The sequence below is a fragment of the Lontra canadensis genome, unplaced genomic scaffold (assembly GCF_010015895.1).
Source record: "Lontra canadensis isolate GAN:19392208 unplaced genomic scaffold, GSC_riverotter_1.0 scaffold17, whole genome shotgun sequence".
Lineage (NCBI taxonomy): Eukaryota > Metazoa > Chordata > Mammalia > Carnivora > Mustelidae > Lontra > Lontra canadensis.
In genome coordinates, this window is record NW_022631011.1 from 2,288,298 (window position 1) to 2,300,800 (window position 12,503).

At 41.9% G+C, this 12,503-nt stretch overlaps 1 protein-coding gene and 1 long non-coding RNA gene across 2 annotated transcripts in view; one reads left to right on the forward strand and one right to left on the reverse strand.

The window, feature by feature from the left end:
* SLC14A2 (solute carrier family 14 member 2) overlaps positions 1 to 10,472 on the reverse strand; it is a 178,205-nt gene extending 167,733 nt beyond the window's left edge. Inside the window, exon 1 of the mRNA XM_032859494.1 lies at positions 10,414 to 10,472. The gene's annotated coding sequence lies outside the window, so the exon portion shown is untranslated. The remainder of the gene's footprint in view (positions 1 to 10,413) is intronic.
* Positions 8,136 to 11,230, forward strand: LOC116868866. Its single transcript, XR_004382905.1, has 3 exons — positions 8,136 to 8,241; positions 9,324 to 9,397; positions 10,773 to 11,230. It is a non-coding gene; the product is annotated as an uncharacterized LOC116868866 (long non-coding RNA).
* Positions 11,231 to 12,503: the final 1,273 nt, after the last annotated feature.

Genomic DNA, 12,503 nt, shown 5'->3' on the forward strand with positions numbered 1-12,503 from the left:
TGTGCCTGTCACCTCCAGGCACAAGGCCCACTGGCTCCAGAGGGCTGGCAGCTTCCCACTGCCCTTCCTGCTCGGAGTCTCTATTTCCCAGCATCTGACACTGACCTTGTCCAGGGGCTTCTCCAGCTGCTCCCAGTGGCCTCTCCTTAAGCCCCCAGCAAACAGAATTCTCCTGGGGTGATTTTCAGTAGTAAAATACCGAAATGTATTTGGGCAACAGCTTTCTTTGTTATTGATTTATTTGATTGCTAAACCTTTTAGAAAATTTGTGCTACACAGTGTACAGATCCATCATTCATAGCTATAAAATAGATTATATACTTGGCAATTTCTGTATAAAGCTTTTTCGCTGGACCATGGACAGAAATGGAATCTCATATTGTTTCTAAGGTACAATCAAAGTCTTATTTATTTATTTATTTATTTTTTACTTTAGTGCCTTTAATTAATCTATGAAAAGCACTTAGACTGGTGCTTGACACAGAGGGTGAGTGTTAGCTAATGCTGTCATTATCTTTGCTGTTGTCATGAGCTGTATGACCAGGGACAATTCATTTCTGACTTGGGGCAGCAATGTCTTCACTCATAAAATAAGGTCAAGATATTCTCTTTTCAGAGTGTGTTCTGAAGACTTTGGGCCCTACTGCATTGTGCACCACCATTTTACTCATTTTATCCATTTCCTTGTGGTTTCACAGAGTTTTCACTAGATGAAAGAGTTCTGAAAAGAAAAAAAAAATTGCAAATCACTGGGCCAGGCAGTCGAACGCCCACCCTCAATAAAAGTACTTGATTGCCTAAGTGAAAGGTGCTGTTGACAATGGACAGAGAGATGAAGTGGTCTCAGTGGGGGCTGCCACAAACCAGGGAAGGCTCCCTGGAAGAGGTGAACTGAAAAGTTAGAATCTGTCTGTTTCTAGTAATTGATGAGCCTGGAAGAGAAACTGCAGCTCCTAAAGTGTGGGGAGTATGAAGCATTAAGTGCAGAACCACAGCTACATGGGGAGAAAAAGGTTAGCAGCCCAACTCAGACCTAGCCCTGGGTGGAAGAAGGCAAATGGGCAGACAAGGGCTTCAGGTATAATTGTTCCAAGGAGAAGTTTGACCAAAGTGTGAAAGGATGAACAGCAAAGTTGATTGTCTCCACTGAGAAAGCAACTTAGTCAACATGCTTCCTTTCATGGATAGGGAAGCACTGTCCAGAGGAGGCAAGCTCTTGCCTAGGGGTGCAAAATGAATTACTGCTGACTGGCAGCCACCACTTGCTGTTAATCAACTAGCCTCTCCCCTTCTTCCTTAGCCTAAGAGCTCCCAACTTTTTAGCTGGGGTTAGGGATAAAATTTTCATTTTATTTTATTTTATTCATTTCATTTTAGCCGATAAAATTTTCATGTAAGTTAAAGGACTTCCAGGAAAGCAGATGGAGGGGTACAGGACAGCCCATAGGAGCCATTTTGTCCTCCCCTGCTTCTTCTTGCTTCCGACCTGGCTGGCTTTTAGCAATGGGGCCATTTCAGATCATGAGGTGACCCTGGAGATGGAACTCATGTAACCAGGGATGGCAGAGCAGAAAGATGGAAAGACCCTGAGTCCTGGGGACATCATGCAGACACCGTATTAGCCACAGACTGCCAAACTCTGAATTCTTTTATGTTGAGAGAGGGAGACTCTCCTATTGTGTTTAATCCATTGTCATTCCTGGGCCCTATTCCTAGACACAGAATGTTCTTGATGCCCCGGCAGAGCTGGGGCTGGCAGGGCCCCCTGCGTGCCTTGACTATTTTGCTTGGCAGTGCCTCCTGCATGACCCTGCTGCTCCCGTGTGTGGAACTGTCTCGGAGCGTGTGCATGAGCAGAAATCCAAAGCCAAAGTAATCTTCAAAGCTGTCAGCTCTGTTTCCTGCAGACTCATGCTCCCCACTGCCTTCTCATTTCCACCGGAGGAAAGAGAGGCTGCTGGTGAATGACTTCTTCTTTCCTGAATTGTTTACTATGTCATGTACTCAGTAGCCACAGCACAGAGTGTTATAATGTTCACATCTTGCTGGATTTGTTTTAGTTTTTTTTTTTTAATTAATGAAATAAAACATAGGCTCAGTTGAACTGTCTTTGTATTGTCCTTGAGTCTATCATCCTCCTCCTTCTTCTGAGAAACCATTTTTCTGAACTGCATGGAGCTTTCTCTGTATTTTTGCATTTACCACACCTCTGCTTGAATCCATAAGTAATAGACAATATTGTTTTTATGCTTTAAACATGTGTATGTAAATGGCACATTGATATGATTGGATTCTTTCTGTTCAACATGGAGTTTCCCAAATCATCCTCCTTGATACAGGAGTCAGGGAGGCTCACTGCAATGAAATGTACACTGTTTGGAAAAACATTGACCTGAGCATACAGATTGTTTCCAAATTTTCAAAATAGCAAGGCATGCAATAATAAACATCCTTTTACAAGTCATATTACACAAGGAGTGAGTTTTGCTAGGGTACATATCTAGATGTAAAACTAGTTGTCATAGAGATACTTATCTTCACTTTTATAAGTTATTCCCAAATTGCTCTCTAAAGGGATTAAAACAATGCACTCCCTCCAGAACCAAAGTACCTATTTCCTACAGAAACTCAGCACTGTTGAACTATTTGATTTTTGACAAATCGATAGGTGTGAAATGGTATCTGTTTGCTGGACTTCGTATTTCCTTGACTATTAATGAGGCAGGGCATCTTTTCATGTGCTTATAGGCCATTTTGATTTCTATTTTTATTTTTATACTTTGCCTGTTTTTCTATTGGGTTGCTTGTCTTCTACCTATTACATATTTTAGATATTAATCCTTTTTTGGTCAAATGCATTGCAACTGCCTCCTTCAAATTGCTCACTCGCCTTTTGGCTTTGTTCCTGGTGTCTTTGGTCTTATAGAAATCTTAAATTTTTTTTTTTTTAGATTTTTTTTTTTTTTAATTTGACAGACAGATCACAAGTAGGCAGAGAGGCAGGCAGAGAGAGACAGGAGGAGGAGGCAGGCTCCCTGCTGAGCAGAGAGCCCGATGCGGAACTCAATCCCAGGACCCTGAGATCATGACCTGAGCCGAAGGCAGAGGCTGAGCCACCCAGGCGCCCCAGAAATCTTGTTTTAATGTGATCCAATTTATCTTTTTCTTTTGTGTTTTTTTTTCCTGAATCTTAAGAAATCTTTTCCTGGTTTGATATAAAAATATCTTTCTGAATTTTCTTCTCATAGTTTAAAAATTGTTATTGTTTGAACTTTTAGCTTCAAATCCAAGTGGAGTTTATCTGCAGTATTTTGCTATTTTGTATATGAGATAGAGCTATAATGTTGATTTTTCAGTATGGGGAACCAAATGTGACACTATCAAAAGTCTATACTTTGCCCATTTATTTGTAGTCAACTCCTCCCCCATATGTTTGGGTCTCTTTCTGAACTTTCTAGTTTATTCCCTTAATCTCTGTATCCCTTACACCTCTATCACACTGTTTTATCACGTGTTTTGATGCTGTGATGTAAGCCCTTCTTTTTTTTTACATTCTTTTTAAAACTCTTTTGGCTGTTGTTGGCTCTTTTTACTTTCATATGAATTTTTAAGTTTATTTTTTCTAGTTTTATTGCGATATCCTTGACCTACATCAGTGTGTATGTTTAAAGCATATGGCATAATGGTTTGACTTCCATTTTGTATATTGTGAAATGTGTATGAATACTGATGAATCTTTTAATGGAATGCTTCCTTCCTACCTCTCTCAGCAGGTGCTTCCCCCATCCCATCCCCATAGCAAAGATCTGGGTTCCAGCTTCAATGCTGCCACCAACTGTCCTTGGGCCAGTGGTCTAACCTCTCTGGGCTTTGGCTTCCTCATCTGTCAGATGTGCTCTGCCTACCTCACAGTACTGCTGAGAAGAACAAATGAGGTAAGGGTGTAAGAATATGTGGGAGAGTTAAAAAGATTGAGGTAAGGTCAAAAAGAGTAAAAAACAGGGACGCCTGGGTGGCTCCGTCGCTTGAGCCTCTGACTCTTGATTTCAGCTCCAGTCATGATCTCAAGGTCCTGGGATCGAGCCCTGAGTCAGGCTCCACGCTCCGTGGGGAGTCTGTTTTTCTCCCTCTCCCCCGGCCCAATCCCCCCACTCTTCTTTCCCTCTCCGAAATAAGCAAATAAATCTTAAAAAAAAAGAAAAAGAGTCAAAAACAATAATCTCAGGACTGGCCTGAGACAAAAGGTGAGAGTCAGACAATTTCTTCCTCAGTTCTCTACCTTCTCTAACCTTCCTGACGCCTTTCTCCCAAATTTCCAAGGCTGTGAGACACAGAGCTCTGTCACTGGGGTAGACTTATCACAATAATGTGGTAGAGGCAACTTGGATTTAGAGGGCTAATTTCAGACTCTAACCTGTGACATCAGGTGAGTCACTCCAACTTTCTGAATCCCAGTTTATTCATCTTTACAAGGGGCAAGATCATTCCCTCCCTAAGGAGTACTGTCAAATTGAAAGGAAGCAATGGATGTGGAAACGGAAGTCCATTGTCTGGTAAAATAGGAGGCCTATTTTTGTTAGTGCTCTTGCTGATAGTTACATGTGACAAAGTACTTAGGAAGGTAATGGTGCATGCTAGGTCAAAGTGCTTTGCTCTCACCACTTGAATCAAGGCACGTAGGGGAAACAAACCCACTTTTTAAGTATGGTTAGCCATAGTACATATTTACACAGTCTTCTAAAGATGCAGGCAGTCCCCTTCTGAAATACCATTTCCTTTAGATTTTGCAGTCTGGATGTGCACAGAAGTGGAGGTGGCTGAGATCCCATGAGGTTTTTCTGGACAAACAAACAGAGCTCACTCTGGTGCACGTATTGGGCTCAGCACTGGTGGGAGACATCTTTCTAATCCTTGCTGCTCAAACGGCCAGAGCGTCCTGTGCTCCTGTGTCGAGATCAGACTTGATCTTGCTCCAAGTGACATCCATGGGCCAGATGACATGAGACTGTAGTCCACCTGCTCAATCTCATACAGAACACCCTTTTCCTTGGTAATTAGGTTCTTGCCTTTTCCTCAGTTCTATGGAAACAGGACTTCTTACCTGTTCCCTAGTTACTTCCATGGCTGATGCTGGACTGTCATGTTTTGACCCCTGGTCTCTGCTACAAGTTGCTGCAATCCTCCTAAACCATTATCAGCATTACCATCCCCTGCCTGTGGCCTTTGGCAATGTCCACTTCTCCACTGTGGTTTGGGCAGAGTCCTGGACTTTTGACCTGGGTTTGGATCTTAGTCCCCAGAACTCACAATCTGCCTGTCCTTTCCTTTGGGATCCACACCATTTCTGACCCACTCTCATTCTCTTCCCATGGGACTCCTGCCTATTCTTGCTTCCATGTTCATGCAACATCAAGAGTCTGACTCTCCTTCCAGACCCTGTCTTATCTCACAAACCGCTTTGCAAAATCCGTCAGTTAGGTATCATTTGAAATAGACCATAGCTGACTTTATTACTATTATTTTTTTCAAATGTGGGCATGAAACGTAGGCACAAGCTCTCCAGTAGAGGCTGTGATTGTCTGCTTAGAGCCTCTTTCATGAATGAAGGACACATTCCCCGAGCTACTGAGAGTTGTCCTCTCAGAAGAGAGCAGACTTGCCCACAGTCACAACCCCCCATGGGGCAACACCCTGTGACTGCTTGATGTGGTCACAGCAATCAGAGGGAAAAGAGATTAAAGGTCCAGACCCACATGACAACTATGAAGGGCCATTTCATTCTCGGGATCTCCATGGGGTGAGCTGAGGCTTTAGGACAGCCTATAATCCAGCTCCTCCCTCTGCCCATTCCTCTCTCCTTCCCTTCCCCTGCAGGGCTTGATCCTGGGCACACTCTTATTTCCAAGAAGTCTCTATGTTGAGTCAGATTCTTGGAGTCCCTGGCCAACAACAGGTGTCCACAGTTTGTTGTTGTTGTTGTTGTTGTTTTTCCTCAACCAACCGACTAACTCACCATCTTCTTTCTCCATAAATTCATTCTCCTGGTGGTGGGCAGAATAATGCCCAATCCCACCCAAAGATGTCCACACCCTAATTCCCCAGAACCTGTGAATGTGTTATCTTCTATGCTAAAAGAGGCTCTGAAGATGTGAATAAGGTTACTGACTTCAAGATAGGGAGATTACTCTGGATTATTCAAGTGGACTCAATCTAATCACATGAGTCCTTAAAAGCAGAGAATCCTTCCTGGCTATGATCAGAGATGTGATTACAGAAAAAAAAGGATCAGAGACATGCAACGTTTCTGGCTTTGAAGATGAAAGAAGGGAACACAAGCCAAGGATGCAGGCGGCTTCTGGAAGATGGACAGGGCAAAGAAATGGATTCTCCCCAGAGTCTCCAGAAAAGAATGTAGCACTGCTAACACCTTGATTTTAGCCCAGTGAGACCATGTAAGGTCTGTGACCTATGGAACTGTGAGATAATAAATCTGTGTTGCTTTAAGCCACTGAATATGTGGTAATTTGTTGCAACAACAATAGGAAAGTAATATACTCCCCTTAGGGGTTAACGTAATACTTGCACACTTATATGACCTTGGATGTGCCCTTCACCTATGTAAGCCTTATTTCTCTCATCTATAAAATGGTTATTTTGGGCCACATGCTTGCATAACAGCTTCTAACTTGACATTTTATGACCCTCACTGGCCAGATTCCCTAATTTGCAACATTTAGTTTTTTTCCTTCTAATGAGGTAGTTGTTTGCTTGTCTTTTTGATGATAACACTAAGGCAAGCCTACCTGAGATGCTGCAGGAACCACAGGACGACCATGCACAGGGGTGAAGAGGGAGATATTCTTTTCCTTTGTCTAGCTCTACCAGTCTGTCTTCATGTTGATTACTAAATTTGCTAGTCCTATAACTCCTCATGACCACAGGAAAAATGCATCTCAGCTGTGAACAAGTTATAAACCAAAGCCTGATGACCAATAGATTTTTGTCATTTTTCTCTCTACTAGTAGACTTTCAAGTACAACTAAAAAAAATTTTCAGTTATGCTGAAAATAATACATTAAAGTTGTAGGTATCAGGCTTAGAGGTGGGATCGAAGGTAGCAGTGTTCTGGTTGCCAGTGAAAGCTAGGATTTCTTTAGGGAAATCCACCATTTTTAGGATTAAAAAAATGCCCTTAGCCTGGTTTTTGTTAGGAATAAGCATAATGAAGTGGCACTGTAATTAAAATACTGATAAACCCACTAGACATAGCTGTTGTGGAAAAAAAAAAAAACCTGGATACTAAAATGGGATAAAAATAGAGCCTCATTTGGCCCCTTCACCCTCCTAGTGGGAAACCAATACAGTTGCCACTTCATTAACTGCTCTGCGTTAAGAAAAGCTGAGCGGACCACAAAATAGTAATGGCAATAGCGCAGTGATAATGATGACTCTTGCTACATTTATTTAGCACATTATGCTTTTCAAAGCACTTTCTGTCTATTTACTTGTCTGAGCCCCCAGGTCTCAGTATTTCCATAAGAAAGTGGGGGAGGTGTGTGCTGGGGGACATCATCCACCTGATTTAACAGATGCGGCAATCCTGACCTACAGCGTCTAAATGACCCTAAAGTCGTCACAGCTGTGAGCAGCAGGTCTGGGTCTGGGGGTTGCACTCTACATGGAGATCCATGTCTGCTATAGCTCACCGCCCCTGGCAGTTGGAGTCCCCCAACTCAGGGTCAAACACTGTCTCAGGAGAGCTTAGACTGCAAACCTAAGGCTACCGGTAATCATTTTTTTTCCCTCTCTCCCAATAGAAAGAATAAAGTCATTTAAGAATGAATCATTAACATTGGCTGGGAAAAGTCCTAAAGAACTGAATGAAAGAGAAAGAAAACTCTAAGAAACTAGAAGTGGATTCTAGTCTGTCACCCACCTCACTGGGGTTGGTGGTACTGGCCAGTGATGTCCACATACGAACCAGAGCGGAGGCAAAGTGCCCCCTTTCCCACCTTCCTGGGATCCTGCTCATGTTCCTTGGAACAGTTTCCCAGAGCACTGTGTGTTATGGCCTCTGTAAAATGACATCACCAACACTGTCACTACTTGCCTCTCCTCCCACTCCATGACCCAGGTCCAATTAGCCTGACTAACCTGGAAGGAGAGAAGACAACCTGAGGCCAGTAGCAGAAAAAGGATCAGCCCTCAAAGGCATCCACAAGTCATCTGGACAATAAGGGGGTGAGATGAGATCTCTGCAATGATGCCATTTTTCCCAGCAAGTTCCCATTTTACACCTGGTGCATTAGTATCGTGTTGACTTGGGTTTGAGAGCCAAGTGGTGACTCCAACTGGGCTATAATGTGATCTTGGTCATTATCACCTAGGCTCCAATGAGGCTCAGTTCTCTCAGCTATGACATAGGTGTGACAAGAGTGAGTGTCCTTCCCACTTTATAAGGGTGTCATGAGAGTTAAATACCCAAATGTAAAGAATTGTTGAGAAGAGATGTTACGGTTTTATTATTGGCGGTAGCACTAATCATTGTAATTGGAGCTTAACAGTAACAAGGATATTATTAGAATCAGCAATTGTGGTAGTGCTGGTAACGCACTTTGGAGATTATTCATCACATGTGGATACTTGCTGGGAAAGTCCCTAGGGTTGGGAGAGTGTGTAGCATGCCCTTTCTCAAATTAGTTCCTTGGGGCTTTACCACAACCCTAAGAGGTAGAACTTGTTACTATCATTCGACACAACAAGAGGCTAAGACTGAGAGAGAGAGAGAGAGAGAGACAGGTAGACAGACAGAAGTGTTTTTATTTATTTATTTTTTAAAGAGTTAATTATTTATTCATGAAAGACAGAGAGAGAGAGAGAGAGAGAGAGAGAGAGAAGCAGGCTCCCTTCGGAGCAGGGAGTCCAGTGCAGAACTGGATCCCAGGACACTGGAATCACAAAACCTGAGCTGAAGGCAGACACTTAACCGACTGAGCCACCCAGATGCCCCAGAAGCAGTTTTAAAGCTGATATCATGAGAACGCAGCATTTTCTGCAGAGTTCCAGTAGTGACAGGCATACTTAGCACTTCTTGTGTAGAACAACCTTGAACCTTTAAAACCTTGTTTGTTACCAGGGACTTGTTGCCCTAATCCCGAGAAGGAGTTATGGTCGGTTTTAGAAGTTCCTTCACATGTAGCAGAATGGTTCACTATTCAAAGTCATTGATGAGTCAGCTGATCCCTGCTCTATGATTGATGTAGAAATGTCCACTAAGAATTTTCTCAGCAGGAACTTTCTAACGCTATGATTTTTCCTGACAGAGCCCATGATGTGTGTTTCCCTACCACAGAGTGGATTTGTTGGGAAGTGACTGCCAATCAAGGACTAACTCAAGGTATTTTTTTTTTTTAATCAAGGTAAGGCCATGTGACTAGCGCTCATCCATGGGATGTAATGTGTGTCAACTGAAGGCCAAAGAGGGTAGGAAGGGGGTGTGCCATATTTACTGTCTTCTTCCCTGTCCACCAGGTAGATGTAGAAGATCTAGCTAGCATACAACTCAAAAGCCCTAGAAGACAGTGATGACACAAGACAGGAGGTACCTAGGTTTCTGAATCACCACTCTGACAAACACCCATTTGGGCCTTTACATAAGGGAAAGTGATCTCTCGTGTTAAACCACCGAGACTTGAGGTTATATGTTACACCAGCTATTGTATGATAGATCCAATGAGAAGAGATCCACCAGTATTTCAGACCTGGTCCTAATTCCCTGCCATTTAAAAAACCACTGCCTTTCTTCTCCATGGATACCAGCTCACCCATCCTAAGCAGCTTTCTTTGTGCTCTGTATAGGTATAGAGAAACTATTGGCTTATCAAACAACTAATAAACCCATGTTTGGCAAAATAATAGTTTTCATCAGCAAGTGACCTTAAAATAACATTTACGTTGCTGGAGAAGTCCTTTCAACCCAGAACCAGTGGCATCCCAACTCAGGCCCCCCAGTGGCATGAGACAGGGAAACTAATGAAGTGTGGGGGATTATTAATGATTTTATCTTCTCATTCATCCATCCCCTTTCCTTTTACAAACTTGCAAATATGTTCAGCAGTGTCAGATCTGGTTCATCTATTTTTGACACATAAATAGAACCTATCCTGTTGGAATTTTTCAGAAAAGACAGACACCATGTGATTATCATAGCTTCTGAAAGCAGCCATGAGCTTGGAAGACACCGGCTCCAGGGGAAGAAAGCCTTCATAGGACCCAGCTCTCCCAGGTAGTTCCCATGTGGTCCTAGTGACCTCAGAGGGGAAAAAATAATTTTAGTTTTTTCCATGGTAGTATTATTGGTGATAATATTTGTTTCAGAAGACATAAATATAGAAAGTTCTAGAACATACTCACGATTTCCTTGACAGTGGGATCAATGGGGTCTACGAAGAGTCTTGCGAACTTCTATTTCGGTGTCTTCAAGTAGTAAGCAAGAAACAGTCCTGTAAAGATGGACAGAGGAGGTCAGAAACAAGAAGTTTAGAGGATTTAAATTGCTTTGTTTTTTAAATAATAACACGTGCTCTTTTCAAACTTACAAGCAGTATATGTTCATTTAGAAAAAACAGAAAATACATATTGGGAAATAAGACATAAAACTCATCTGTCATCCAGATATAATCACTAGTTAACCCATGGAACATTTATAGACTGTTTCATGAGTACTTATGTATATATGGATATATATTTTTTCTGTACTTTTTCATTTATAGAACTGAGATCATACTGCATATGCTGTTTGGTGACCTGCTCTACTTTCATTGAATAAGTCATTATGAATTTTCTTTTGCCACTAGATACATGTCAGCAGTGTGATACGTAGCTTCAAAGAAGGTTCCCAGTGACCTCTGTTCTCTTGCATCCTCACCATCATGGAATGCACCCCCTGGAGCACGGGTGGGACGGATTTACTTCTAACCCACTGAAAGTGGCAAGAGTGATGGGATGTCAGTCAGAGATTAGGTCACAAAATCACTCTGGCTGCTGTCGTGCTCACCTGCTCCTGTTCTCTAGCTTGTTTATGGTGATGAAACCAACTGCTATGTTGTGAACTATTCTACAGAAAGGAGGGCCATGGAACGGAGGGAGGTCTCCAACCAGCAGGCTTAGGGAACCTGAATCCTGCCCACACCCACTTGAGTGAACCTGGAAGTGGATCGTCGCCAAGTTAAGCCAAACACTTCACTGCAGCCTTATGAGACGTTCTGAGTCAGAGGACCCAGTTCAGCCATTGCCCACAGACACTGGGAGATAATATGTTTGTTGTTTTAAGCTGCTAAGTTTTGGGGTAATGCAGCCGTGGATAACTAATACAAACCACATAGTTCTTAAGAGTTGTTTAGTATTCCAATGTAAGGTTTACTCAATCTTTTACGGCAGTACATTGGTTATTTTATTTATTTTGCTATTATAAACAGGGCAGTAATGCATGTCATTATAGCTACATCTTGGTACACACCCTTCAGTCTTTCCTAAGGATAATTTCCTTATAATAGCTGGATTTCTAAGGGATTTCCTCTTTTAAAGCTTTTGAGATGCTATTTCCCAGTTGCTTTCTGGTAGGATTGTACCCGTCTGCATTCCTACTGGCTGTAGTCTGGAGCGGCTACTGGCTTATGTTTCTGAGGCCTATTTTTGGTTGATTTCAACCACTCTCTCTTGAGTGTGTCTCTATGCAAACCGGCCAGAAACAAAACTAAAACCAAATCCCAAAAACCCAAGAATGATGACTAAGCTTGACTCTTCAAAATTACTAGATAATATGATGCTGAACAGTTTATTGAGAATACTATTGTTTTGAAGTCAGTCCGATGAATTCAACCACCCTCAAATTGTTTTTCCCATCTTTCAGCGAGCCCTGAACTTCTGAAAATACGATGATGCTCAAATCCCTAAGAACTTTGGAAGAAAACAACAGCACTGGTTGAAGCTAAAATAATAATGAGCTCTTCTGAAAATATTTCAGTCAGAGAAAGGATCGTCAGTAAATTCAACTTTCTAAATTAGCTGGATGAGTTATATACATATACATATATATGTGTATATATATGTATTTATATAGATAGAGATGGATATAATTTATTTTGGGGGGGGAATTTCGCATACATAGCTATGGCCACCATTTCCAAATTGCAACTTCACTGTTGGGGAAGAATAAATATTTTAATGAATGCTATATATTTTAACAGGCTCTGAACCCTGTGGTTGGTTTAAGCTAAGGGTGCAATTTCAGGCATCTAAATAAGTAAATAAATGAGGAAGAAAATCCATGTTAATTGCAGTAATTTGCGGTACTTTCAAATTCTTAATTAAGAAATAAAATAGGATTCATTATCCATGCCCACTGTAGATGGCATACATAGATCACCATTATGACCAGACACAGGACCTGAAGTTATTGCCATAAATGAAATAACAGAGAGAAATCACTGGTGCATTATTGG